Below are 7,246 nucleotides of genomic sequence, written 5' to 3'. Positions count from 1 at the left end.
CCCAGCGGTTTACATGTGCAGCAAAGATTGGGCTAAGACAGCCAAGCCCAGTCTCTGCTGTGCGTATGAACAGCCTCACAGACTAACACTGCTCTAGTGCATATGTGTTGCGCTAGCTACAGGCAATAAGTCAGAAGTTTGTGTTCCAGACTAGTGGTGTGCTAGTGCAAAGGGGTGCATTTTCATAACAGGGTGTGCAACTTGTGGCTGTGAACGCTCTTCCTCCATCCACATATGTTGCAGAGCTATCTACAATACAGTACTTGTTGCACTAGTGTAACATTTGTGCAGGTGGACCAAAAGCACAAGCAACTGAGCAACTTGGAGAATCTGATCAGCTATGCAACCTTCTTGCCTGTGCTCATCTTTGTGGTGCTAGTGCAGCAGTAATATGTGTGGTGTTTTTGGTTAATCCATCCTGGTGGGGGCAGGGCCCTCCAAAGCCCTGTAGGTCCCAGCTCCAAAAATGCCTAGGTGCACCACTGCCACTGAGGAGAGGAGAGCAGGTCCTTACCTGCTGTCTGCAGCTGCAATGTTGCTGTTCCCAAGAACCCGCACACAATGTCGGCACACTCATGGCATCCATGCCAACCGTGTAAATGGCACCTGCACATGTGCAGGTGCCATGTGCATGCCGGTGCCATGTGTGGGTTCTTGGGGCAGCACCGTCACAGCTGGAAGCTCCATGCAGTGGCGGAGAGCAGGTAAGGACCTGCTCTCCCCTCTTGAAAAGGTCCCAATCGCTGCTCCCCTCCCTACATTGCCAAACTGGTTAGGACCTTATTGAACTGGTTTGGCACCAAACCAGTGCACAAACCTCTGTTTGTGCAGTACACATCCCTCAAAATGGCTCCCTGTCCTCAAAGGGCTCACAATCTTCAAAACAAAACAAAAGACAGGCACCAGCAACAGCCACTGGGGGGATGCTGTGCTGGGTGCGGAGAGGGCCAGTTCCTCTCCCCCTCCCCCTGCTAAATAGAGATGATCACCACTTTCAATAGGCGCCTCTTTGCTCAGTTAGCAAGGGATTTTTAGCTTTTTATGGCATTGATCCTGCCTAAAGCCTACACCAGATTAACATTTATCCTTCCACGCAAGAGAGATTATATGTATGAACCAACATGTACATTTTAACAAAGTCTTTATTGCACTGAGGCATTAAGATATTAGTCACACATGGTGGATTTTTACGTTTCTACTCCTAATGTCATATTAAAAGAAAATGGCTGATACTCTAGATTTATGGCTTGCTCTTCTGTTTCATGAATGACAACAATGACATGATGATTGACTTTTAGACTGACTGTGGCTTTGTCTAACACTAGGGTTCCCCCCCCCACAAATGAAATTAGCTTAAAGTAAGGACAATCAATAAGCAGCCAGTGTGGCACAGTGGTTAGTTTGCAGGATTTGGGATGGGGAAATCAAAGTTCAAATCTCTACTCTGTCATGAAGCCCACTGGATGGTTTTGGACTAGTCACTATCTGTCTCTGTTTCTGCCTATTCTTGCTCACTATTCTTGCTGGGAGGATGAAGTGAAATGTGCCACCTGAGGGATACAAATGTGAATATTAATAAGTAGCATAAATACAGATAACGATTTAACAAATAAATTTCTGCCATATGCATGTAACCATGTGGTAAGCCAGTTCTCTCATTCCATCAAGCAGTAATGAGGACTTTAGCATACATCTACACACTCAAAGAATCAGTGGAGTACAAATAATGCTTTCCTTTCCACTTGGCAGAATGTTACAGATGACCAGCTCACCTCCCTAGTCAAGGTGAAATAACAGAATTTAATGACCATTTTACAGGGACAAAGGTCTGAAAGATTAGAAGAGAAGAGAGAGAGAAACTAGGTGTTTCTTGGTGTTCCTTCCAAAAGTTTAAGGAAAATGCTGGGCAGAAATGTAAAATGGCTGCTACCTGGCTAACTAAAGATATTTGAGAGTCAATCTAACACAACCATTTTGCCAATCTAACACAACCATTGACACTTCCAGGCCTCTAAAATTATTGGTTTTGCACTTCTGTGGGTTACTGTGCATATCTTTTCACTAGTGCAATCATGATAACCTGAACACAGTACAGAATTTGGGGATGGGACCATAACTCAGTGGTAGAACACCTGGTTTGCATCAGATACTAGAGATGGGCAAATTGATTCAAATGCAAATCGATTTGAGCTTGAATCAGGATATTTCAAATGATTCAAACTTGAAATGAAACTCCCTTAAAATAAAGGGCCTGGTTGAAGTCTGAATTGAAACAACCCCAATTCAAGCTCAAATCAATTCGAGTGATTTTAGTGCCATTCTAGTGGGCTTTCCCCCCTTGCTAATTGGTTTTCTGGCACTGGCTTCCAATTGGCTTGAGATCTCCTTGCCTCTTGGTTGGCTTGTCATCATACAAATCAAGTGTTGCCATGGGCAATTGTGCCCCCATTGGCTGGGGGGAGGGATGGAGGGACAGGGAACAAAAAAGGAAGGAATTTCCAAAAAATTTCAAAGGGTCTGGGGAGGGGAGTTACAGAAAGCCCTTAGTGTGCCCTTGAAAAGGATACATCATGAGAGGAGGAAGGAAGGAATCAAGAAAGGTTTGATTTTGAACTCATTCTCATGCAACAATAAGGAAAATGTATCCACATCTCAGCTCCAAAGCCACTACAGGCTGCAGCACACTCATCTGCCCTCACTGCCCAGCCGTTGCATGTCGCACTAGCATACCCGGCAGCCCAGCATGGTACAGGCAGCTGCCACATCTCCACAGCAGAACTGGGGGGCCGCCAAGGACTGTGGGGAACCGGACATCCGCCCAGAAGTCCAGGGGAAAGGGCACCATAGTCTGGTCCCTGCTCTTCTGAGCCAGCCATTTACTGGCATCAGGGAAGCTTCTGGCAGCATTGCTTCTTTAAAGCCACTTTTCATTTTTGTTTGAGACTAGAAATGCTGCCAGTCCCTAAGACGCCCAGAGACAGAAGTTTGGGGCAGTGTACAAATAAAATGAATGAATGACATTCAAAACACCAGGAGGCGGTCAAACAAAACTCAGATCATCACCAACCAATCAGGTAGAGGAATTTTTTAAAAAAATCCTATTTGGCCCCCCAAAGGGTGACCAGCTTGACTCTTACTGCTACGAGTTGCTAGGCAGGAGGGATGGAGCTGTATTTCAGTGACAGAGCATTTGTTTTACAAGCAGATGGTCCCAGGTTCAGTCCTTAGCATCTCCAGGTAGGTCTGGGAGAGATGCCTGCCTGCAACTTTGGAGAGCCGCTGCCAGTCAGGGTAGACAATACTGAGCTAGATGGACCAATGGTCGGACTCAGTACAAGGCAGCTTCCTGTGTTCCTATGTTCCTAGGAGGAACAACCTTATATGCTTTGCTTTAGGATCTTTACATTCCGATCCATGCTTAATCCAGATTAATATCTCCCTCTGTTTCCTTGTCTGAGTTTCACTACAGCAATGAATTGGATTTACTTTTCTTCTGCAGCTGTGTGTGTATGACCATGTGTGTATAATCTATCGTTTTCCTGGGATCTTCCCTTTCAAAACCACATAGTCCTTGCATCCATTGACCTCCACTGTTAATGATAAAGAACATTATTTTCTTTAGCATTTTCACTCATAATGGGCCGTATTCTAATTACTATGTTAATTACTGCAGCTAGACTTCGCTCATATGATGAATGTAAACATTGCCTTTGACTGTAAAAATTGCATTTATCACAAAGGGCAGAATAACGCAGAACCAGCCATAAGAATACATTTTTAAGGAGCATTAATTAACAGCATACTTACGGATGCATGGAGCATTCTGTGAGTTACTTAGGGGAAAGGCGCTTTTAAATTGGTCCTGTTTTGAAAGCAGCACAGTGCACTCTACAGGGATCCTTCCTCAAGTACAAGGAGAGATAATCCTTATTTGATTTCACAGAGAGAATCACAGGGTATTATACTTGCCAGAGCAACAACAGTTCAAAAAGCCTGCTAGACATTTAGGGGGGCAAATGTAATCCAATTGAATCAATAGGAGTCTGCTCGTTGACTTCAGCAGAATCCAGACAGAGCTGCTGGTCTCCTTCCAAATCACTACAAGCCAAGAGCTGCCTTTTAAGATAATGCTTGTCCAAGGAAAGAAAAAAACAGAACTGTCTTCCGAAAAGTCAATAGCCTCCCTGCCCATTCCCCCTGACACTTTAGAGTGGCTGCCAAACTGGGATGAAGCTCAGTGATGGAGCACACACTGGGCATGTAGATGTTTTGGGGCTTAGTTCCCCCCATCTGGAGTTAGGATGAGGGCTGGGAAAGTTGTTTGCCTAGGACCCTGGAGATCCACTGCCAGGTCGCCCTGGGGTGTATGGACCAATGTCCTGCCTCAGTACAATGCAGCTTCAGATGGACATATATGCTTGGCTTGTGGCAAAATGCAAATCATGTAAAGTAATTAGACATAGATATAGATATTTGTGTTCACGGTCACAAAAGCCATTGGCTGATTGATGGGATATCAAGTTTAAATAAATGTAAGTCCCCTTGACTGTCATGGATTCCCCTTTACAAGCATCGGGGGAACCCTATGGGGTTGGAAAGGGTGGGCAAGGCACGGGAGGTTACCTTATGCACTGCCATGGCAGTGTGGCTCCTCGGTGGTGGTGGTGGCGGGCTGCCACTGGCGCTCCCCTCACATCAGTGTGGGCTGGCAGGGACCCGGTTTGGGCCTCCACTAGCCCGTACTGATGGGAGTGCCAGCGGAGCCTAGGGGAGACACCACCAGCCCAGCACTACTGAGGAACCATGCCATCACTGCGGCGCATAAGGTAACCTCTCACCCACCCCCGCATACCCTTTTCCAACCCCAGAGGGTCCCCCAGATGCTTGTAAAGGATTCCTCTTTGCAAGCACTAGAACCAGTTGAACCGGGAGAAAGCAGTTCAATCCCAACGAGGTGTGGTTCGGCTCGAACTCAGACCGGCCCCCATTTCTGGAGGGCCAATCTGATTTGAGCTCGAACTGGTTGAACCAGGCTAGTTCAGATCAAACCCAGTTTGAGTTCAAACTGGTTCTCACACCCCTTCCAGTGAGGTCGTGAGAACAACCTCAATGTCTTAAAAAATAAATAATAATAAAGGCTATACCTGTAGTGACCTGTATACAGTCAATAAAGGTTATGTCTGTATTTACCCAAAAGAAAGATGACTGAATCTAAGAGCCCTCCGCCCCCATATTTAACAGGCAAGAACTAGGGGAAAAACTCATCTTAGATTTGGGTAAATGCAGTACTAGACAAGATTTCACAGGGCTATTTCAGGAAGGTTAGCCTGAGCATTTGCTTACACGTGGAAAGCAAAGTGTGGTACAGCTTGCTCTCAAGATTGTCAGTCAAAGTGTAAGCACATACGAGGGGTTAGTTCTGGGTGTAAACACCTGTATCTGGCCTCCTTTAGCTGTACATCCGCTGTACAGTTTATACTGCTGTTACCATGGGTGTGCTGCAGCAGGAGCATAAATATTTCTTCATCTCACAGAGTGGCACCATGCCACACAAAAGCATATTTTCATATTACCTCAACCCAGGGGAACAGATATAGAACAAAGGGGGACACATGTCTCTGGACCCATGAAGGAGCCCCGCCACCACCACCACTGCCAGCTGGAAACAGCCTGCTCTTCATATTCCCTTCCCACCTGCCTCATTTATCGGTAAGCTGCTGGTGCCTGATCAGAGCATGTGGAGTATGTGATAGTATTTGTATAGGAACAAGAGAAGAACATGCTGAGAATGTTTTGCTTTTCACCATGTCCATAGAGTTCACGAAGCATTATGGAAGATACAGGTTAGTTGAAGATGGAAGGTTTGGATGGCCAAGCCAAAGGCAGTCCACCTCCCACATATGGGAGGATGGAGAAGACTTTTGAGGATACTATGGACGGCCAGGAAAACTAACAAATGGATCATAGAACTAATCAATCCAGAATTTTTATTCAAGGCTCAAACTATTATGCTTTGGACACATTATGCGAAGACTCAGCTCCCTTGAGAATTCCATAATGCTGGGGAAACTTGAAGGAAAGAGAAGAAGATGATGACTAGCAGCAAGGTGGATGGACTCGATTACAACAGCAATGAATGAACCACTGAGAGACCTTAAAGGCCAAACTGAAGACAAATCATCCTGGAGTTAAACTATCTATGTGGTTGCTAATTCTGATGATTATTATGTTTTTTGTTTTTTAATGGATTGCCACGCGAAGGTTACAGAGAGGATTGCAAGATTTTGTGCTATGGCATGTAAAATGAGTCGAGATAAACTTAGCTGTGTATGACCTTGCCATCTTTGTAACTCAGTTTTATCTAATTTATTCTTTTGATGTATATTTTTACTGTATTGTATTGTTTTTATTCCTTGGTTTTTTGGTCATGGACCGTAATAATAAATTTGATTTGATTGGATATGTGGTCACTAAGAGTCAACACCGACTTGACGGCACTTAATCAATCTCTCTATCTCTCTCTCTCTCTCTCGGCTTAGATACCACAGAGCTGCCCGCTCTTCAATCAGTGAGGTGCACACACTGGCTCCATGAGTGTGGTGAGCCCATTGAGGCCTCCATGGCTCTTTAGAATAATGTCATTGCAGAAGGATGCTCACTCCATTGGGAATTATTGAAGAAGCCGCCTACAGTGCAGACCCTATTCTTCAGAGCCACAGGGGCTCTGTGCATTTGCAAAGAGTGGCAATGGGGTCTCCACATTCATGGAGCCAGCATGCAAACCCTGCTGATGGAAGAGTGGGGGGCTGCACAGTAGCCACTGTTTGCTGCTAGCCTGGAAATGCAAAAGTAGATAAGTTGCCAGCAATACATGGTGGTGGTGGTGGTTGTTGGGCTCTGTTCAGCTTGGTGGTTCACAAGTTCTGCAGGCTGGTACTAGGTTATAATGGTTTGCATCCATGCAATGGTACCTTGGAGAATGGAGTAGTGATAAGGAAGAACTGCATGCGGATAACTGGCTATGATTTTTTTCATCCCTTTTGTTCTGGATTTTGCAATACAGTCCTTTATTCACTTTGCAGAGCTTTACGTCTTTTATTCAGGTTGCAGTAGGAACACAACCAGGCACAGAAATTAAAGGTTTTATCAAGAGATTGATATGATATTTTTGACATCTGGAATAGAAAATGGTTTACCGTATTATTATGCAGGCAGATAGCTGTAAAATATATAATCAGTATTTGTG

Source organism: Hemicordylus capensis, chromosome 2 (genome assembly GCF_027244095.1).
Source record: "Hemicordylus capensis ecotype Gifberg chromosome 2, rHemCap1.1.pri, whole genome shotgun sequence".
Taxonomy (NCBI): Eukaryota; Metazoa; Chordata; class Lepidosauria; order Squamata; family Cordylidae; genus Hemicordylus; species Hemicordylus capensis.
Note: the sequence above shows the minus strand (reverse complement) of the source record.